The 24,042-nt window shown below is 37.7% G+C and overlaps 1 protein-coding gene across 3 annotated transcripts in view; it reads left to right on the forward strand.

Annotated features, from left to right (window-relative positions):
• Window positions 1–7,090: 7,090 nt before the first annotated feature.
• The window catches only part of LOC145981357 (uncharacterized), a 34,913-nt gene continuing 17,961 nt past the window's right edge, over window positions 7,091–24,042 (forward strand). For all 3 annotated transcript variants that reach the window (XM_083114587.1, XM_083114588.1, XM_083114589.1), the window contains exon 1: window positions 7,091–7,329. The gene's annotated coding sequence lies outside the window, so the exon portion shown is untranslated. The remainder of the gene's footprint in view (window positions 7,330–24,042) is intronic.

Here is a 24,042-nt window from a genome sequence, read left to right on the forward strand (position 1 = left end):
AGCACATTTTGAAAAGTTTTTCTCGGGCAATCAGCCAGGTGATTTCCGGAAAGGCTTCCAAGCTTTCGAGAGCTAACGTCACTCTCATCTTCAGGGAATGAAGTGCAGAGATAAGTCAGGGTGACGTTATATGTATTTGGTGTGGGAGGGGTCCGGTGTAGGTGGCGGGCCAATCAGGTGGCGTTTCTCCGACGTCCGTGCTCCCATATATGGGGCAAAGTGAAACATTCTTCACATGGGTGTTTCTCTAAAACCTTCCTTAATAAGTAACCACATGTGTAGTGGAAAGCATTCTCATTGCAAACATCTGTTAATTCATTTTCTACACATGAGGTTTCAAATTCCTGAAAACTTGAAGGTATGGGAGACGAGGCAGTAGATGAAGATGGCTCTTGTCCTTAGCATGCTTCCTGTAGATGCTGCAGCTCTAAAAGAAAATTGCTGTCATCTGGTTCACAGTTTCCCTGCAAAGAAGGCTGGATTAAACTTCGAAAACACAAGGATTTTGCATTGGCCTGAAACTAAAATGGACTTGGATTAGTATTGCAGCCACCTCTGGCTCTTATGCAAGAAAAGAAATTCTCTGCTGGATCCTGATTCAATCTTCTCGTCTGTAAATGGGTTATGCCATACTGTTCTTTGAGATTTTTCCACAGTTCCAGAACTGCAGAAATTGTGATCAACAAGCCTGCAATAAAGCGCACAGTTACTCCTGTTACCTTCTGGCCACTTTCTTGGTTTAACAAGGTGAAAGATGAAATCCAAGGCTGGCACTTCTGGAGGAAATCCACATGCTTTGATTTGTTTGTAATGGGTCTTTTGAACTCATTGGTTTCGGAAAACGAAGAAGAATTCAAACAGTTGAACAATTTGTCAACTCTACCCACAAACTCTGCTGTCCCAGATGCTCCTGCACAAATAACCCCACATGAAACCTGTGTACAAATGCCTGCAGCCACAGAAGCACTGAGAACTTGGGTAGCTCGGGAAACCTTCATCTTGCTAAAGCTAGAGTTTAGAAGAAAGTGATGATCTTTTAGTGAAGGGGCTAATCTCCAAACCTGTAATTTATCTTTTTCATAAAACTTCACTATGTCTTGCCACCTAGCTACATAAACAGATCCATCTACAGTATGCTGGATGTTATACACTAATAAGTTATTCCTAATGCTCTTTATTAAATGAGGTGGATCAAACAAGTACACAACATTTTGTCCATCACAACTAAAGTATGGTCTTTGACGAGACACCTGCAAAAGAGAGAGAGCCAAACTATAGAAATTAGAACCTTGATCTGAAATAACTGCAACTGGAATTAGACCAGCACTTCTCATCTTCCGAATACACTCAAAAAGCAGCTGTTTTATTTTGTACTTGTTTCCTTGATTGGATACAAGGGCATATTTAATAACCTGTTTCCATCGACCACATAGAGACAGCAATAAAAACTAGTGCTGCATTAGCTGGTATGTTTGAACATTCTTCATCCCCATAATCCTGGAAACCTTCAACCTTGTCGGTCTTCGGACTATACTGGAAAGATGATTTCAGATGGATTTCATCAACACATATAGTGCACAACCTTTCTTTAACCTCTCTTCCTTTGAACCTTTTTTCCATAGCCTCCAGAACATGGTCTGAAATGCCTGGTTTAAATGGCAAGCTCTCCAGCCATCTCCATAAGCTGACCCTGGTGGGCAAAGCACATATTTTGGACCACATTCTGTACGATCTTGGACCCTGATGATAAAGGGACAGTGCTAACATCTTCTCTCTAGGAGACCATCTGCGACTATGAGGACTTTTAACAGAAAGTCGTAACTGTGCATGCAACAAGGACACGAACTGTGGAGACAAATAACTTGATGCTTCCTTGATGATAAATGTCTTTTTTCTCTTGTCTGAATTGAGCCTCAGGTAACAATATTTTTTCTTCAACTTACTTACATAGCTTGTCCTAGAATGCAATTTTCTCCGTAATTTAATCTTTCTTGGTGTATAGTTGCTGTTAATTCCTAAAATGTCAGATTTGGATGTTTTTGGTGTTCTTGGTGATGTCATTCTATCTTCACTTCTGGACGTTTTTGGTGTTCTTGGTGATCTCGTTCTACCTTCACTTCTGGACATGTTACCTGTAGAATGGGATTTATTACTACCTTCGGCTGATGTAGCATCTGAACATATGTCTACATCTACCTGCAATGGTAAAGCGTTTGTCTCTGAAAGAGAAACTTTGTTAGTAGGGAGAGGGTGATCTGCAAAAGAAACTTCACGGAAACATGAAGCATAATTGTGGTCAGTGGAACTTGTTTCATGCAATTCCTTAGTTCCTGACTTCATGGAATGTGTGGAAGTTGTACCTGTAAAAATGGTTGGCACAGCATTAGCTGAGAGTTTTATTCTTTTGTCAGTAGTGAGAATCATTGATTGTGCAAAGTGATTGGAACACATATAATACCTGCCATAACGATCATTATTATTTACCTGCAGCAGATCCTCTCGACCTGCATTTACCAACCACTGATCACACCTGGAAAATGCAGAAAGTATGTCAGAGGCATAACAACAAATGTGTTATAATATAATAATAATAATATATCTTTATTGAGCGGGCGAGGTTCAGCGTACGCTGTTCTCCCACCTAACCCTTGTCAGAATACAGTCTACAGTTACAAACGGTATATATATCCAATAAGAAAAAAAGAAAACAAAACAAAAAAAGAATAACAATAATAATAATAATAATAGTAAATAAGTAAGAAAGATGAGAAAAAAATGCATGGACAATTTGAAATCAAATAAGAACTGTAAAGATACAATTAATGAGTATATGTATACACAAAAAATACATAAAACTAAATTCTAAATACAATTTTAAGTATATATATATAGGCACACACACATGTACACATAAATGCATATTTGTTAATGTTTGATGGTGCAAGAATAGAAATATTTGACATGAAGTAATATCAAATTCTTACATTGACATTAATACATTGTGGGATGTATTTTTATTCGTGTGTGCTTCTAGATTCAAACTGTTTACATAGTAGATAGTCCTTTGCTGTGGATTTAAGAGCATGCAGTGTTGACTGGTTAGTTATTGTTATGAGCAATTTATTCCAGGTTGAAACTGCATTTACCGACAATGATGATTTGAAGGAGGCGGTACTGTGATGACATGTCAAAAGTTTGTTATGCCCTCGTGTGAAGTGTGAGTGTATTTGAGTGCCTACTTTAAGTTTTCTAAATAGATAATCTGGTTTACTTACTTTCAAAATTTTATTTATGAAGGTGATATAGTGCAGATGCCTTCTTCTGTCCATTGTTAATATTTTCTTTGTGTTCAAATGAGGCAGGATATGTTCATATTTTCTTATGTTCAATGCAAATCGTATACAAGAATTTTGCATCACCTGAATTTTCCTTTTATCTCTGACTGAGACCCCAGGACCATAAACTACATCACAGTAATCAAAGAGTGACCACAATAAGAGCTCAACGAGCTTCAGTTTAACTTTTTCTGTTAGATAATTTTGAGACCTATATAAATTTCTGAGAATGTAGAATGATTTTCTACACAGTCCATTGATGTGTTCTGTCCAAGTGAGAGAACTATCAATCAGCAAACCCAGGTTTTTAGATGTTGTTTTATGTGGTATGCACATCCTACGTATCTTCAAGACTATGTCTAGTGTCACTATAATAAGTCGCTTTAGTGGTAAAAATTTACTATCCTTCGGACACCCCTATTTTTTTCGTTTCGTCAATTTTTGACATTCTTACTCACCTATGTGCTTCGCGGAACATTCCTGAAGGTGTATTAACGTTGTTTTCATGAAATTAATTCCAATTTTTCACATTACCAGTACTTCTTGCTTCAGACACAATATGCCGAGTACACCTTCCTATATAATCACGCGTCGTGCTTGTCTTTTGTCAAATTTTTGACATTCGTACTTACGTACCTGCCTCGCGGAACATTCCTGAAGGTTTATTGACGTTGCTTTGATCAAACTAATAGCAATTTTTCACATTACGAGTACTTCTTTCTCCTACCTTTCCGCTTGCCTCACACACAATATGGCGCGGATACCGTCGTAAATAATGACGCGTCGGGATGACGCATCGGCCTTCTCTTTTCTCGATTTTCAATTGTTATGCAGTGTTTCAATCTTCGGAACCCAAGAAATGCCCGACAACAAATTTTAAGGAGCGATTTTACAATACCGGGAATTTCTTCATTTTGTTTGAAATTCTGTATACTCACCAATTTTGGCCCCGTAATCACGTATCTGCAGTTAAAATTTGGCGCTCACACGTGGAAATAGCAAATTAATCTCAATTAAGTTCTTATTTCCACACCCTCGATTTCCGAATTTCCCGCCGGTTCCGGGCTCCGCTCCTAGGGTAATCGACTTACCGCCCCCAACCGCTATCGCGGCCCCGCCTGTTTCTATAGACTCCCTGTTAAGGGCATGTTAGAAATTGGCCGGATTCACCTGCCCCCAAATAAGCGCCAGCAGTTAAAATTTGGCGCTCACACGTGCAAATAGCAAAATAATCTCAATTAAGTTCGTATTTCCACATCCTCGATTTCCGAATTTCCCGCCGGTTCCGGGCTCCACCCCTGGGGTAATCGACTTACCGCCCCCAACCGCTATCGCGGCCCCGCCTGTTTCTATAGACTCCCTGTTAAGGGCATGTTAGAAATTGGCCGGATTCACCTGCCCCCAAATAAACGCCAGCAGTTAAAATTTGGCGCTCACACGTGCAAATAGCAAAATAATCTCAATTAAGTTCGTATTTCCACATCCTCGATTTCCGAATTTCCCGCCGGTTCCGGGTTCCGCCCCTGGGGTAATCGACTTACCGCCCCCAACCGCTATCGCGGCCCCGCCTCCGCTCCGGCTACCCGCCTGTTTCTATAGACTCCCTGTTAAGGGCATGTTAGAAATTGGCCGGATTCACCTGCCCCCAAATAAACGCCAAATTTATACTTGAGCGCCAAATTTTAAGTGCAGATTCGTGATTAAGAGGCACAAAATCAGAAACTTCACGGAATCCTCCACACCCGGTACAAACTTAATCACACATCCAGCAAACGTCATTCTTCTACCTCCCGTTTCACGTTCTAACGCTAGTCGCAAACGCAGACAGTTCGAAACACTGCGTATCAACAAAACACAATCACGACCCGTCATGATAGTCACGACGGTGTACGAAGGTGATGTTGTACGAAGGTGTTGCCAAGTTGGCCCTTTTGGGGCCAGAACTGGCCCTTTTGAGTACGTACTCAGCCCCAAAATTTAGCAAAAGCCCCAAGGGGCTTTTTAGCCCTACAGAGAGAAATCTTGCTACAAATCTAGCCCTTTCAGTAATGAAATGTTTTTTGGTATTTTCAGTAAAGTAAACTCATATTTTCAACTTAATAAGAACCATTGCAACACTGCAAAGAAGAATTCACTTAACCGACCCTCCTCTGCACCTGCAAGCTTGTCCTGCGACCCCTCCTGGGGAGCAGCTAGCAAGTGCACATTGTCACATCCCCTTGTTTCTGGTTTTCGTATGCTGTGTAGCCCGAGGCGAATTACGGATAGCATCGATTCCAGTAAATGCGAATATTTGTTCAGTTGCATTGCATCTGGTTCTTGAAAGTTCACAGAAATGCGAAAACCCCTTTCAGGATTTGGCATCCTTTGCTTTGAGAATGTTGACGCTTCCTCACTCAAATGGAGATCTTGAAAGAATTTGTAGCGTCATGAATCAAGTTAAAAATAAGCAAAGAAACAGTATGCACAATGCAATGCTTTCGTCAGTGCTGACAATTCGATACGGGTTAAAAAGAAACGAAAAAACTTGTTACAGTTACATACTGCCTGAAAACGTTGTCTCTGCAATAGGAACGAAGGCGGCTTACCAGAAAAATGAAGAGACAAAATTTTCCGAAGTTATTTCTTCAAAGTGCAGTTGACTGGAGCTACTGGAAGGTCTTACTGAGGAGGATGCTTTTGTGTAATCTACTGCACCACAATTTACGGGGAGTGCAAGAGGACGAAATAAATTATTTAAGGTAAGAAAATTTAATTTAGTTGAGCGTATGCTCCTCATCTTGACAGTTGATTACTTGTGGTTCTTGAGTTTCAGAAATTTTGCACCAAAACACCCAAGAATTAAGAACCAGATTTTTTTCAGTACGCAGCCGCACCTTTGTAAATCTAGCCCCTTGGATGTGAATTTTAGCTCCATTTTGGGTGCGATTTAGCCCGTTTTTCTGTCGTGCTGTTGGCAACACTGACGAAGGTGTACGAACGTGATGGTGTCGGAAGATGTACGCGCCAAACGCTATCTCCGTCGCAGAATTAATTTTCATCGAACAACATAAATTTCAGCTCTGAAACATTCCCAAATCACACAAAACACCTTCCCGATGTTCGACAATGCTACAGGAACTTATTACGGTAAGTAGTTTCTTCTGTAAAAATAAATAAATGTGTCCGAAGGATAGTAAACTAGTACTCTATTGGATACGACGCGATATTCCTCTCGGTTGAATAGTTATCGTATTTTAAAAGTGTGAAGTGATACGTTGTTTACATCCCACGCAGCCGCCATTATGGGAACGAAAGACTATCGACAAGTACGGGGTTAGTACCGTGTGAGGCGAAAACTAGCAAATGGGTAGCCAGTCAAGCGTCAACTAGAGCATTCCTACTGGATATCCAGTTCCCGCTTAAGGTTATGAAGAAATTTGGGTTCTCAAAGAATTGTTTGTACTTTTATTCTGTTATGAATAGCTTTTATGCTTAAAAGAGTTACTATGCCATTGCTTAGCATGTAGTTTTCTTTTTTTTTTTAAAAAAAATGACCATTAAATTTATGATTAACAAATAGCATTTATTATACACGTAAAATACTTAAACGCAACTAGGGGGGGGGGGGGGTAAGGAATAGTCACGCACGCAAAGTGATAGTGTTTTGTCAACCTTGGCCAGTTGTGAGCAAATCGTTCATCTTTTGTCTACGATGGTGCTGCCATCTGTGGCTGCGATGAAACAACCCTACAGTGCGCCAGCCATTTGTTTTATCAACCGTTCTTAACACGGACTTAAACATCTTTACGTAGTAATAATCTGTGGGAACTGCTTGCGGAAGTGCATTCATCTTGATCTGCGCGTGAAAATGATCAACAAAGTAACACTCACAAAGTAGGGGAAATTACTGAACATTATGGAGGCGCTGAGGAAGGCAGGTTTAGAAATGGAAGCATATGAAGAGGAAATACTAAAAAGATATTCGACGAAATATACTTAAGTGCCACCAATTGTAAGTAATATTAGCATGTCTTCCAGAATAGAGTAAGGCCTAAGTTCGTTTTGTTTTATTGCGATTTCATCATGCTACGAATGCAATTTTTATATGGTTCGTTTTCGATGTACGTCTGTTAACACATACTGCGGAGGGTAACACTTTACTATACCGGAGACGGATTTCTTCAAATGTACAGGGGAAAGTACGGTAACAGTAGTATAAGTCGGATACGGATTTCTTAAAATTTACAGGAGAAAAGACGAGAAAGTACTTACGGAATTGTGTTCCTGAGGACTTTCTAAAGCCGGAGATATTATTTTTTTAGAATCGTGCTACGTATTTTGCCTGTAAATAAGGTATGGTACTATTATCGTATGGGTGAAACACCTACGAATCATATATTTCGGACTTCTTTACATTGCTAATGGGTTGCGGAACATTCCTTAAGGCGAAATAATGCATTTCTAACTAAGATAATGTTTATTTTCTCTATTTACGAGTACTTACTGTTACTTGTTGTTTCGAATCTGTAACACATTATGGCCGTGATAGCATACTGGTTTAGGGGGCGTTCTGAGAGTGTTTTGTCGGTTTATGCAGTGGTGCAACCTCGTTCACCGGAAAATATCTACTTTCGTGCCCCTATTTGAAATTATGCTAATACGTCGCATTTACGTGTAGAACTTGTAAAATAACCTTTCGATTTACCACGTTCATTGTCCATACACAGCAATTCGGAACCATCTTTCTTTCGCAATTCGGATCGGAACCATCTTTTTTTCGCAATTCGTTAATGGTCTTCCTTTACGCACAACTCTCTTGCAACCTTGAATATTGACGTCAGACGAGGAATGCCTACGTGGTTAGGTTAGGCCTGTTAGGTTAGGTTCCATTAGCATACATACAAAGAAAAAATAATATTTTCGCTAAGAGACGCGTTACCTTTGTATTGCCTAAGATGAAAAAGGTCTCTCCTGTGACGTCAGAACACAATGTTGCTAGAGTGTTGTGCGATAAGTGACACCTATTCGGGTCGGAACCATCTTTCTTTCGAAATTGGTTAATGCTCTTCCTTTACGCACGACCATCTTGCAACCTTGAATATTGACGTCAGACGAGGAATGCCTACGTGGTTAGGTTAGGCCTGTTGGGTTAGGTTCCATTAGCATAGATACAAAGAAAAAGTATTATTTTCGCTAAGAGACGCGTTAGCTTGTATTGCCTAACATGAAAAAGATCTTCCCTGTTACGTCAGAACACAATGTTGCTACAGTGTTGTGCGATAAGTGACACCCATTTGGGTCGGAACCACCTTTCTTTCGTAATTCGTTAATTCTCTTCCTTGCAACCTTGAATATTGACATCAGACGAGGAATGCCTACGTGGTTAGGTTAGGCCTGTTAGGTTAGGTTCCATTAGCATAAATACAAAGAAAAATTGTAAAAACAGCTCTCTCCTGTGACGTCGGAACACAATGTTGTGCGATAAGTGACACCCATTCGGGAAAAATGGCTTGTTCCGAACTCGACAGGTGGTTCTAGTGAAAACACGGCGAGGCTGAAACACTGGCTACGGGGTTGCATCGTCTTAACACACGGAACATTGCACTCTCATGCAAAAAGCAAATGGCGTGAGCAGAAACAGCGTGTCGGACAGAGATTTTCGCAGAAAACAACACGCATTCACATTAAAATGGATCAAATCTACATTCAGGAACTTCCAAAACGCTCAAGAAAATGATTTCCGTAAGTACTTTCTCCTGTAAATTTGAAGGAAATTTGAAGGAATCCGTTTTACCCATACGATAATGTTACCTAAAGTATTTTTCGTCAATCATGCATCTCCGTTGTGCGATAGCTCGTGCCGTCATTACCGTTGACTACGTGAATCAAATGTTCGGTGCGTTTGGTTATGTAACCGCCTCACAGTGTAGCAACCACGCGGAAGACAAGATGACGTGTGAGCTGTTTTTTTTTCCAATAAAAGGTAAGACTCTAGTTTACGTCCTTTTCCTAAGGAATACGTGTCATATATCGTTGGAAAGCTTATTTTATAAGGAATTCAACAACGTAAATCCCAAAGCGAGCAAAAATTTCCTGAAGGAGTAAATCGAGAAAAACCGATGTTGTCCGGATATGCGCAATTGAACGTACTGAGGTATTTTTTAGATGTTTAGGGGTGAAATGAGTGCTAATGGAACCTAACCTAACAGGCCTAACCTAACCTCGTAGGCATACCTCGACCCCGTGAATGGATAGTGGGGCTATCGTGAACAGAAAGTGTAAAAAGAAAAAGGTACACGTACCACGAACGCAAAGAAGCAATCACCATGCATATAAGGACGTAAAGTAGAGTCTAGCCTCAATTTTCGCTTAAAAACCTTTTGTGAATAGTGTGTGCGCCATTTAACGGTTCATAAGTTTGGAAACACTGCACATCAGCTGACGATAGACAACGTGACTCAAAATTTGCCCACCGAATTAGCAACGACCAATAAATGATTATAATGTTAAAAGTAACGTGTTTTTCCGCTATGCATATGAGGTAAGTAGCAATGATTTTTATTTGAAAACAACCGAGTTTAATGTGTCTCTGGCTTATACTACTGTTACCGAAAGTACTTACGCAAATCATTTTCTGTAGCGTTGTTGATATTCGGGAATGTAGTTTTGATCCATTTTAATGCGAATGCATGTGGTTTTCTACGAAAATCTATTTCCGACGCGCTATTGCTGCTGCTGCCATTTGCTTTCTCACGAGAGCACAATACGCTCTCGTATTGTCCTTATATGCTAAATTGAAAGAAAGGAGTGCTAATGGAACGTAACCTAACAGGCCTAACCTGACCTAGTAGGCATACCTCGCCCCCATGATGGTTCGTGGGGCTATCGTGAATTTTTGGGCTAACGTCAATGGTTTTTGGGGCTACCCGTGTGTGGTTTGTGGGAAATAAGGAACAACAGTAAGTTCTCGCTAATGTAAGAAGTAGAGGTAACACTTTACTATACCTGAGACGGATTCCTTCAAATTTACAGGAGAAAGTACTTACGGAATTCATTTTCTGGAGTGTTGTTGATGTTCCGGAATGTAGTTTTGGTCCATTTTAATGCGAATCCATGTGGTTTTATACGAAAATCTCTCTCCAACGTGCTATTTCTGCTCCCGCCATTTGCTTTTTACGAGAGCACAATATGCGATATTGCTGCTGCTACAAGCCGATGTTGTCCGTATATGCTAAATTGAACGAAAGGAGTGCTAATGGAACCTAACCTAACAGGCCTAACCTAACCTAGTAGGCATACCTCGTTCCCGTAAGTAAGTAAAAAAGTCAATTTAAAATTCCTAAAGTGTTATTAATTTTTTAAAAATTATTTCCGACGCGCTATTGCGATCAATGGTAAGCTACCACCATGTTGTGTGTGGAAATAAACAAGAACAGTAAGTACTCGTAAATGTAAGAAATATAAATTATTATCGTTACGAATTCCATTATTTCACCTAAATAAGTGTTCCGGAATGCAGAATAGTACGTTAGCAATGTAAAAAAGTGCGAAAGGAATCTCATTTCAAGGTGTCTCAGGTATAGTAAAGTAGTACCGAAGTAGACATTATTTTCGTTAGAAATTCATTATTTTACCTAGAGAAATGTTCCGCAATGCAGAATAGTACCTAAGCAATGTAAAAAATTGCGAAATAAATCATTGATAGGTGTCTCCGGTATAGTAAAGTGTACCCTGCGGAGTTTTAGCGATTACTTAAGGTTTTGTTCAATGTATGCTTTTGTGGTTAGGTTATCTTGTTAGGTTTGGTTCCCTTAGCATTAAAATAAAGTCCCTAAATGCATTCTACTAAGGTTCCGATTTACTTCTACAGTCATTCCCACACTTCTAGAATATTTACTGACTGTCACTTGTCGACAGGGAATATCTTGTCCATGAGAAGTGCAGTGCGTAAGGTAATTTGGGAGAGTTCAAATTTCGTGTGACAATGATTTCCAAAATTCTACGATAATTAGTCTTTGTGCTAGGAGAAATCATAAAACAATCTGAACCGGTACCGGGACACTGGTTTTCGTGGATTTGTATGCAATGGTCGAATAGGATTCTGTGCTCGAGACCAGATATTACGTGATCAGTTGTTTAGCAAGTTCTCTGCTGGGGTGATTTCACCAATTTTACCTCCTGCGCCAAAGGGTTTATTGTTTCACAAATTCGAAAATTTTGCTTTTTATCATGTAAAAAACAGCACTTGACTCCCACACCTTGTCGGTCATGCCTTATGCACAGCATTGTTATACTCAAGACCAAGGGCACCCTAGGAACAACAAAGTGAAGCAACATGTGGTTGTAATGACCAATATGACGTGATTTGTATGTGCGCCATTTTGGCCAGATGTCGGAAGTAGCATGCTTCTTGAATCAGCGCTACATTTTGAAAATTGTAGCTGTAGCAAATTCTACAAAATTTCTGTAGTTCTAGCGAAAAATTCTCTACAGTTACATTTCTTCTCATCATTTTGAGGTAAATTTTGAATGTGGCAACAGTGAACCAAAAAAAAAAAAACTTTTGCTGGAGGTTCATAAAGACAAAGTCTATTACGTGGAAAATAGGATAATCTAGAGTATAAATATCTTGATATCACAGATTGTAGTTATCCACGGAATTTTTATTTCATTAGGATCTGAAAAATTATAATATCCAGATAACTAACCGACATATATGAATATATTCCAGCTAACAGCTTCATTTTATTGAGCTGCATCACTATTTTGGTGAGAGACATGCCTCGTTTCAGAGACCCCTGAAATAAATGCTAGTGTTCACCACCTCCAAAACAAATCCTGTGGATATCTATGGTGCAAGGGAGCAAAATGTCCTTAATTACTGTGTAAAACACAACTTGCAGTGCGCCTGACCCTGTGGCTGAGTGGTTATCACATCGTGCTGCGATGCCAAGGGTCCCGGGTTTGAATCCCGCTTGGGCATGGTTGTTTGTGAATGTCCATTCATCAATTTCTTCATTTCATTACTTGTCCCCATCTTCGCAAATTAGCCAAGTCGCACAAAATGCGAAGTAAAATAAAATAAATGAAATAAAAAATTTTGCAGTGTGAAAACGAGTGATTAATTTTCCACTACAATGAGAAAGCAATCAATGGCTCAGTATATTAACATCATTGATTATTGTCAGTATATAGGATCTCACCAGCAAGAAATTTATGATATACATATACTTTCTAAAATTACAATTATTTTCGTCATAATATTTGTTCACATTTCAAAATTTCAATATGCTCGGGTTTACACATCGGTTTCCTCTATATATTTTATGAGATTGTAAAAAGCACATACGAGTTATTGACTATCCTGCAAAAATGATAATTTTCTTTAGTTAATATACAGCTTCCAAATTTGTTTTTTGCCTACTTTTACGTCAATTTTCTGTAACTGTTGCTAATCAAGACAATAAGGGTGAATGGTTTATTTAGTAATTCTCTTATCTACAGTCGCTTTGTGCCACTTTTGGCTAATTGTGAGAATAGTGAATGATGATGAACAGTGTGGGGAATGGAGGCGCAGGAGGATTCCATCCTTCCAACTAGGCATCTTTCCTAGTTTTTGTTTTGAGTCCACTTTATGCACAGATAAGCTAATTGAGACTGGATCTGAACCACCATGTGCCTCTGCTGAGTATGAAACATAGGGACATTTTACCAGAAGTAACCCCCAGCTTTCCACAAAGTTTGAGCAACCCGCCCCCAACTAATATTCGGTTTTTAAGGGCCAAGAAGATAAAATTCATAAAAATCACATTCTTATGTTGTTTACCTTCTTGCAAAGCATGTTAGAGTTAATTTTGATGCATATGATAAATTCCAAATTTTTAAGAAGTACTCAGTGACAGAAATATTTTTGGTATGGCTTAATAAAAACACGCAAACGTACAAGACCTAGTTTCATTAATCTTCCACTTAGGAAGCACGAATGTTTAATAAGAAAAATGATCATTACCCTCCAGTTATTGCTCTTTCTTCCATTATTTCATTATTTAAATCTGCACAAATCATAAAACTGCCCCACATGTTGTCCCTCCATAGACATAGTAAAATGGGCACTTGAGGAGCAGATGATAAAGCAGATAGGAACCAGTAATATATCAACATGATGGACTAGGTTTTGAGGGTGTCGCTGGTCTTGCAACTTTGGATGTCTGGTTTTTTACCTTAAATTGAATGGACAGAAATGCGAGAATGGGCAGGGGTAATGTTTCTATGGTGTAGTTTTAAAATTGTTGTTTAGTGGAAATGTAAATTTTTGAAGAATTGTTATGTCCATGATGGATATCAGTCATAATTATAGGGGCTATCCACGAGTAAACAAAAACATATCAAACGGCACAATCGATTGTCGAACTGTAGCACAACAACTTCCGGTTCACGGCGGCTGGGTAATTCAAGCACGTACTTGTGGCATTTCTTCTCGTTTTGTATAACCGGATGAAATGGATCATATAAAAGCACTTGACGACGAGGAGAATAAGAGATATCAGGGCAAAGTAGAGGCCTTTGCATATCAATTGGATAACCAACTAGGAAGTAATACGGCATTATTCCAAGATGAGATCCATTTGCTGATCGTCGTTTCATTGGCGATATTTGTAGCCTACATATTAAATAGAAAGTAATTTTTCCTACAGAGCGAGAGTGCTTAAATGCATACATTTATGTTTTAAGTGAAAAAGTGCGAGATGTACGAACATATAAAAAACGGAGAAAGGAGCTTCTTTTCTTCTTTCTTCAGTCAGGACGAGTCAGAGGGATGCGATAATGCACACTTGCTGGTTTCGTTCTTGTTTGAACGCAGAAATACAAAACGCTCATTGTTATTTTAAGTCAATTTTCTGCTATTTGTGTTAAACATGACGATGAAGATGAATAATAAACTGGAAAAATTAATGATGGGACAAACACAATGACACACCATTGCCTCACCATGGTGTTCAAACCTAGGACCTCCTCTCCATCAATGTTGATTTGATTGATTGAGTTGGTGTTTTAAGTCCACTTTGTGCACAGTAAGGCTAATCGGGTCTGGACCTACAGTTTAAATTGGGATCCGAACCATATATATGCCTCCACCGGGAATCGAACCTGGAACCACTTGATTACAAGGCGACGAGCCTACCACTGCGCCATCGGGGAGGCACTCTATCAATCAATGTTGAAAAGATTTCCATTGCAAAAGACGAAAATTAATAATAGTACCCGCACTTAATTTTCTGGCTACACAAAAAAATATTTCCTCTGGTTACACACACAAAAAAAATCTGGTTACACAAAAATTTCATACAGTTCGTGTGTACTTCAAGAACTTAACGTGTAACCTATCTGGCCATGACCAATCATCTTTTGAAAGGAAAAGTAATATTTTTGGTCATATCACTAAAACAGAGAAAATCGAGATTTGAATGATTTCTCTTCTACCTTTAATGGAGTGCAAGGGGTGCAGGACGCAAAATTTTTGGTAGGGAAGGAAACAGGACGGGGTATTTTTAAAGTCCTGACGTTCAAAACGGGAAAATTAATGTTATTTCCCGACTAAATTGGGAGATTATAGGAGCAGAAAATATTCAACATTACCCGACACTAAAAAAAAATGTTAATTATACACAAAATTTTACCCTCGGGTGATGATTTATTTTGCATTTCTGGAATAAAAACTGCTAATTTCAATAAATTTCGGACATTTAGTAAAAAAAAAATGTAGGGAATAAACTACTTTTAAACTATCATTTTTTCCGAAGTCTGGATCGGAATGGGATTTTTTTTTTTTTTTGAGGTCCCGACTTTTTGGGTTTTTGCACATCCGTTGTCATTACTGCGCAGTCTACTCCTGCTAATAGTCTTCCAATTTTCACGCCTGACAGCTTGAATGCAATAATTTGGTGCCTAGATCTCGAGGAAATGGATGAAGAGAGATCCGTGAAAGATTATTTAGCCGTGATCGTAGTTTACATCCTCCTTGTACACACTCATTCGTTCCTTTCATACATGACACAATCTCAGCTCCCTTTAGCGGCATGTTGTGACCTAATGAACTGGAAGTTGTTGTGCTACAAGTATGGCATCCGCGCGAAGGCACTTCCTTCCGGTGGATAGCCCCTATATTCAGAAAACTGGGTATCTAGCATGTTCACAGCAATTATCATCCTTGAAAGAATCAATGAAATATATTTTTCATATTAGTTTATTAAAAATGAAATATTTATTCGCAAGAAAAATATGTTGATACATAAACATAAATAATCCTACAAAATTGTATTTGTGTATATATGGTCATTCCATGCCAAATGAACAATTTTTAAAATAATTGGTTGCATGACCATTTTAGAAAAGTTTCATTTTTAGTACATACGTTTGTACATGTTTATAGATATGAAAACCAATGTTAAAGAAATAGTATTGTTTTTAGTTCTACTGGGGCAGCCATTTTTCCAACATGGCGCATGGCTTTCTTTGCTAAATCAGCACTTTTCAGAAACCTCAATATCTCAAAAACCATTAGAGCTAGAGACTTGAAACAAAATTCATTTTGTATCTAATGAAGTATACTGTCTATGATATAAGTATGTTTTGCTTAAAGTTGCATCGTAAGTACAAAAATTGTGGTATCGATAGTTAAAAAATTGGATTTTTAAACCCGATATTTTCAATGAAGAGGTCTAGTCTAAGGCATTATATTTTTTTGATATGTACACCTGCCTACAGGGTGACAGTATATAAAATATCAGTGCTTAGAAATTCAACCCTTTTTTACAGCATGGGCTCAAACATGACCGTTCATTGAATTTTGACAGTTTTCGGGGTTAAATATCTCAGATGGGTCCTTTTAAGAAATACTGAATTTTGGCATAAAGGAAGCCCTGCATGAACCTAACTCACAGCAAGAATCTCAACTTTTAGATTCAACTCGTTTTTTATCAATATGAGGTAACGTGTATCACCTAATTTCTGACATTGCAAAGTAAGGTTAAACTACATTCCATACTTAATTAATAATGAAGTATTTTATTTCTCTTTTTTAAATTTGGTTTAAATAAAGCCTCAAAAAATATAGTAACATAAGGTTTTAATACTTGACTTACCAGAAATTGAAATTAGAAGGTATGATAATTGAAAATCTGCGAAATCTCATTGCAAAAAATTTGACTTATTAGGTACCAATGACCAGATGGTACCTAAAAAACTGAGCTTCCCCCCACATTTTTTTAAAGTAGCAGTATATGCAGCTTAAGATAGACAGTGGCATGCTTAGGAATTTCGAAACGGAGGGCATGGGGGTTACATATTGGTCATTCCACATCAAATCAATGCAAAGAAAACTACGATTTTGACACCCACCAACTCCGATTTCGATGAAATTTGGTATACACCCTTCCATTATGGTTGAAAGAAACCCCCTATTTTTGTTCACTCTCTCTCAAACGGTTTTCATTTTAGAGCACTTTGAAATGTCATCAAATCAGTGTTGTCTGTCACTCTTGAGACCCTCGACACAAGATACCCTTGCTTACATTTTATTTCTTTTCTCCTTAACCAATCATCAGATCCCTTTGAAATTTTACACAAAGTTCAATGAAATAATGAGGATTTCAGAAAAAGTACATTAGCACTCAAAAAATTTTACAAATGCCTATAAAAAGACTAATAATGGATTTGCAGCCTACTTTTTGTGATGAGAAAACTAGGTTACAAAAATCTGAATTTTCATCATGTGGGTATGATGGAACCTAAAACATTTGATGTTGGAAATCATTGCAAAGACATGCTCTTTCTCTACAAATTTTTTTTTGGTTTTTTTATTCCTTCTAATGAAAATTTTACGTTTCTTGGAAATTGCCTAAAATTTCAGGGTCAATCTGTACCAAATGGTCCAACTTGGACCAATTTTAAATTTTTTTTATTTGTTTGTCGTTCTAACCCCTGAACAAGGGTAGCTCAAAACAGGCATTATTTTTCTAAAACTAGACTTTGCTTGAAAATGGTGGCCATTTTTGTTTCATGACTTGCAACATTTTTGGCCTATGCAAACAGTTGCGAAAATTATGATAACTCAGCTAAGAAATAATATAGAAATCTGGAGTAAAAAACATTGTTTTCACTACATTTCAGGCTACATTTTATGTTCCATATCTTTTTTCACCACATCTAACGCAAATGGCTGAAATTTAGGGTCAAAAGTGGAACATAAAATGTCGCAACTGTCTGCATAGGCCAAAATGTTGCAAGTCATGAAACAAAAATGGCCGCCATTTTAAAACAAAGTGTAGTTTTAGAAAAATAATGCCTATTTTGAACTACCCTTGTACAGCGGTTAGAACGACAAACAAATCAAAAAATTTAAAATGGTCGAGCGACCAGTGTTGGACCATTTGGTACGGATTGACCCTGAAATTTTAGGAAATTTCCAAGAAACTTAAAATTTTCATTACAAGGAATAACAACATCAAAAGTTGTTTTGGTTCCATCATACCCACATGCTGAAATTTCAGATTTTCGTAACCTAGTTTTCCTACCACAAAAATTAGGCTGCAAATCCATTATTAGTCTTTTTATAGGAATTTGTAAAATTTTTTGAGTGCTGATGTATTTTCTTCTAAAATCCACATTATTTTATTGAACTTTGTGTAAAATTTCAAAGGGATCTGATGATTGGTTAAGGAGAAAAGAAATAAAATGTAAGCAAGGGTATCTTGTGTCGGAGTCTCAAGAGTGACAGACAACACTGATTTGATGACACTTCAAAGTGCTGCAAAATAAGAACCGTTTGAGACAGAGTGAAAAAAAATGTAGGGGTTTTCCTTCAACCATAATGGAAGGATGTATACCAAATTTCATTGAAATCTGAGTTGGTCGGTGTCATGACCTTGTTGAAATGGCATGGAATGACCCATATACTTTTTCAGAATAAAGCCCTGTTTTTGCCACATTATCCTGCCTTTGACGTAATTGTTTATGGAATACTAGGCTAAAGGTATTGGATTATGACCCGCAACCAACCCCTCCTTGGGCACTCCACTGAAAGTGGGCTATTTATTTTGAGGGTCAAAGCTGGTAGATATATATATATATATTCCTCAAGAAAAGACATTCATTGAAGTAGATGTGAGTCATGCATAGCAGAAGATTCAGAGACATGTTTTGATAGGATGTGAGGCAAGCCTGAAACTGATCTGTGCTTGGACAATCTCTGCTGTCATTCTTCCTTTGCCTAATGTGCCGAGAGTAGTGACTTGTGAATGATCGTTTTCTGTGACTGGAAATGGAGTGTTCTGTAGAATTTTTAACTGGAGAGGACTGTCACAAATCCACTTTTGGTAAGGTTCCCAAAGACCTAATTAATCTTAACGAACTCAGTGATAATGATAAAACACTTCTTAGGTCAAGACTACAGGTGGATGGCTTAGAGACAATATGCAAATACCATTGAAAATAGATTTTTATATGGTAAAGTATGTTGTGCCTACCACTTAAAGAAAAAGTGAAGTAAAGAAATTTTTAAAATCAATTTGCATCATATGGTAAGGCAAAAAAGTGTCAGGTATGCCTTATACCAGTTAAATCAATATGCCTGACATGTTGGAGTAAAATTTTCATATCTGGAGAAAGTGACTCACTTAAATGCCAGAATGGAAAGTCATTGTGCCAACACAAGAAAAACTAAAGGAAATGCATGAAGTCTGTTCTGTGTTTGGTGTGTCTCCTGTTTCAAAACTGAGGAGGCTGATTGCAGAAAAACAATGAAGTGCTCTTGCTCGAAAAACTATTCACATCATACAAGGAGTGGAAAGGAAACTGGAAAGTTGTTTTTCACAAAGTATTAGAACTGAAGAAAAGGAAGGCAAGTGTGATAATCCTTTGCATGGCTAGTACAATCATACAATTCAAATTATAAGAAGAAAAATGTAAATTAGCAAAAACTAATGTTGAAAAGGTCAGAATCATCAGTTTGATTGCTACCACTTGGTCAAGAATTCTGATAATTTACTTAGGAACTTAATGAAAGAACAAAGAATTCTGCCTGATTTAACAAAGAGAATGAATAGGAAACTGGAGCTGACAACACCAACTGACCATTGGTACCTAATAAATCAAACCTTTTGCAATGAGATTTCGCAGATGTTCAATTGTCATACCTTGTAATTTCAATTTCTGCTAAGTCAAGTATTAAAACCTTATGTTACTATATTTTCTGAGGCTTCATTTAACCCAAATTTAAAGAAGAGAAAGAAAAGACTTCATTATTGTAAGTATGGAATGTAGTTTAACCTTACTTAGCAATGTCAGAAATTAGGTGACATACGTTACCTCATATTGACCAAAACGAGTTGAATCTAAAAGTTGAGATTTTTACTGTGAGTTAGGTTCATGCAGGGATTCCTTTGTGCCAAAATTCAGAATTTTTCAAGAGGACCCATCTGAGATATTTAACCCCGAAAACTCAAAATTCAATGAAGGGCCATGTTTGAACCCATGCTGTAAAAAAAGGTTGAATTTCTAAGCACTGATATTTTATTTACAGACACCCTGTAGGCAGGTCTACACAGGAAAAGAAAAATCAAGCCTAAGACTAAACCCCTTCATTGAAAAAATCTGGTTTAAAAATCCAATTTTTTAAATACCGTTACTACAATTTCCACCATAATTTTCGTACTTACAATGCAATTTTAAGCAAAACATACTTGAATATCTTAGAAAGTATACTTCATTGGATACAAAATGAATTTTGTTTCAAGTCTCTAGCTCTAATGGTTTTTGAGATATTGAGGTTTCTGAAAAGTGCTGATTTAGCAAAGAAAGCCATGCGCAATGTTGGAAAAATGGCTGCCCCAGTAGAACTAAAAACAATATTTTTTTCTTTGAACATTGGTTTTGATATCTAGACACATGTACAAATGTATGTACTAAAAATGATTTTTTTCTAAAATTGTCATGCAACCACCTTTGGATTGTTTTACATGGAATGACCCTGTAATGTAAATCACCAACCCTGAGACCTTCTGTAAACAAGCCGTCTCACTGATTCGATGTATCACTCTGCGTCAGCTGATTACTGGTTTCTCAGGATACCACTGACAGAACGTTACATAAATATTAAATAGAATCTGTTTCTCGCCCCTTTTCAAAGGCTGTTCTTGCTGGTGCTTTGAAAACAAGCTCAGAGAACACGGAGACCTTCCTGCAAGCGTAGAAATCACCATGTTGAAAGTGGCACTACTTCCTTGCTCTTCACATGATTATTTTTAGAAAATAACCAATGTTATAAAATATCATTATGTACACAAATCTCTTAAGCTCATTGAAAGTTACAATGCATATTCCTACAAAATGTTCACACTTATCTTGCCTTGCCATGTCACCAAGTTATTTTATGAAGTGCACTATATTTGCAGAACAAAAATTGTTATGTGATGCGTGTCAAAGTTTCCAACTGCAATAAATTTACGAACTTTCTTTGTCTTGTTTTGATCATCATCATCAATATACTTACTGGACTTACAGCATTGCATAAGGCTGTTTATACCCATTATATATTTTATTTACATAAGATACAATTTACATAACATCTAAAAACAAATTTCAAATACACACCTATCTATATCAAACCTTAGAAATATACATTACCATGTTATATCATTTTGTCTAAAAAAAATGGAAGTAAAATATATTCAATTTGCTTGCAAGAAAGAAGCCAAATTTATGGGAAATGATTACTGGTGCAAAGAGTTAACCTTAAAGGTGAAGCAATAAGTACAAAAGAAAGAGCATTGGGTTTAAAGTGAGACGTCAATTGTATCCCATACTACAAATTGGCCATTGTTTTACCTTACGTAATGAATCCTGTAACAAGGCTGGATTTTCATGTGGATTATTTTACTTCTATGAGTTTGCAATGCTTTTTGCATGCACATGGTTTTGTTTACAGAACAAACATCCTTCCTCAGGGTTGGTGATTTGAACTCTAGTTGTAATTAATTTGGATAACACCGTAATTGCAATACTCACATATCAAATTTGAATTGATATGCCATTTACATAGCTACGTTATTCTCAAAAACTATAGCTAAAATAAGTAACTGAAGTAACACTGCTATCAGAATTATCGAATGACTGGAATCATGATAAGAAATAAGAGAATCTATTTTTCAGTAAGTACAACTATCAGACTAGGGGCTTCTTAGAATATCCATGTGGTTGTTTTAAGATTTTTATGCAGAAGTAATGCAAAAAGTATCGAAGTAGTAAGTAGCATAGCGAACTAGTTTTTTGCAAATGTAGCTGTAGCTGTAGTGAAGCTACATTTTGGAAGAGAAGCTGTAGGTGGAGCGAAGCTACTTTTAAAATGTAGCGTTCGAATCACTGGTTTTGGTCATTATGAGTGATGTTGCAGTTAACATGTTAAAGCATTCAGGGTGTTATTTAAATTCTAAGAGCCCTAAACGTATCCTGCCTAACCTAACAATGAAAGCATTTAGAGACCAAATACCCCTTTGCACCCCACACACGTAAAGTATATAGCATACTCCAGAAAATACAAAGTAAGTGTTCACTAACACTGTGAAGTATGTGTTAACAGACATAATTATAAATTGAAATATGTAAAAAATGCCTCTGCAGTCTCATAATTTTGGAATTAAGCAATCGGAACTTTTGTCAACACACCTGTCTAATGTACTCAAGAATGCATTTTGGATGTAGAAGGCTATTTTAGCGAAGTAAAATAAAGCAAATCAAATCAAATCTTACATATTTCAGCACAAAAGTCATTATTTTTTGAAGATTGTTTATGTAGCTATCTCACGCCCTCACCTTCACTAACAGATAATTAAAAATTGAACTGTTTTTTTTTCCACATATTTTTGAAAATAGAGAAACCTGTTGATATATATGTTTTGCACTAGTACTTGTATTTATGATATAGAGAATAACAACAATTTATTTGAATTTGATTTCAAAATTTTAGTAACAGCTGCAAATTCCTTTTTCATGCATATTGTACACTTGCATCCTATAGGAAAATTATGATGTGAATATGGCAATTTGTGATATTCCAATATGAGAGCACATAACAAATTCGGAAGGAAAGATTTTAAACCTTTTTTTTTAATGTTTTCTACCATTGCCAACTGTCATACCTAACAACAAGCATTGCAAAACAATTTTTATGTTTGATTCTAGTTTTTTATGTATTTTATGCATAAATTACGTGTCATGTAGAAACTTTTTTTTTTACACGTAATTACACAACCCTGACTCACCTACCTTTACTTACTGCCCAAAATTCACAAACCTGGCAATGCTGGCAGATACATCGTGTCCACCCACCAGAAGAATTTCAGCCTTTGTGGACTTCCACCTCCAGTCCCTAGTGAAATCTGCCCTCCTAGCTTAGTGGCATCAACCACTTCTTCCAGTAACTCAACATCCTTCCTCCATTGCCCCCAGACACCATCCTTGCTACCATCTTCCCTTTACACCAACACACCACCACTGCCTCTGCTCCATGTAGTTCCTCAGCAGCAGACTGAAAGCACCACAACCCCAGAACTAACTTTCAGATCCACCTATCCCACCTTGTCCTCACATGCAACAATTTTACCATTTGAAGACCAACATGATTACGTGTTCATGGGAAAACTCTAACATATGTTCTTGCAGACCCAACCCCTAGAACCCCTCCTCTGCTTCCTTTTTATAGACATCTTCATGATGTGGATAAATGGAGAACCATCCATATCCACTTTCCTGGACCAACTGAACCACTTTTGCTCCCCGAAGTTCACCTGAACCCACTGCACCATCCAAATCTCATACCTTGATGTACACATTCAGAAAGGTCAAAGGTAATTTGAAGACATCTATTCATGCCAAACCCATGAACCACATACAATACCTAAACTTCTCCAACTCCCACCCATTCCACACCAAGGAAGGAATCACATTATTTCTGGCCTTCAGGGGACAACACTTCACATACCTCCTGACAGAAATACAACCTGCACCTACACCAAGCCCTGGCCATCCACCCTCATCACCAATCAAATATCCGGAACTGCATTATACACCCCCACCAAGAAACTTGCCACCAACTCCCCTGTACTTGTCACACCCAATATCACCCCCATCTCAACAAGAGAGACACACCCTAAGCTCCCTGCTTCCCATTCTTCACAAGGATCCTTAAACCAGAAACATCTTTCCTGACACTGTTTTCCAACAAATACACTCCAACCTCCAAAATATCTTCATCAACAGCACCTCCTTCACCACACAACCAATATCTCTCCATTCAAAAATACAAGCATTCAACATGCCAAAACCTGCCCCATTGCCATCACTTCTCACACCTCTACTGGCAAATTTACCCTCTACATTTAAAACCTTACACTGGCCAACACTCATTTTGCTGCCTCAAATGATAGACCTGTTTCTGGGTATATTTGTACTGCTGATTCCAAAAATTGCACCAGTTTTCCACTATCAGCTCTAGGTTTTGAGATGCAGAACATATTCCTCATACCACTTTTCACTCTGCTCGCCTATAAAAAATACAAGGGTCAAATCATAAATATTGCACAAACTGGCAATACTGCGGAATGGTTTATACAATCAGAGTAAACATTATGCCACTTGCAGTTGAAGGCTTCTGGAAACAGCTTGTGTGTTC

Source organism: Lepisma saccharinum, chromosome 29 (assembly GCF_977018435.1).
Source record: "Lepisma saccharinum chromosome 29, izLepSacc3.1, whole genome shotgun sequence".
NCBI classification, from domain to species: Eukaryota; Metazoa; Arthropoda; class Insecta; order Zygentoma; family Lepismatidae; genus Lepisma; species Lepisma saccharinum.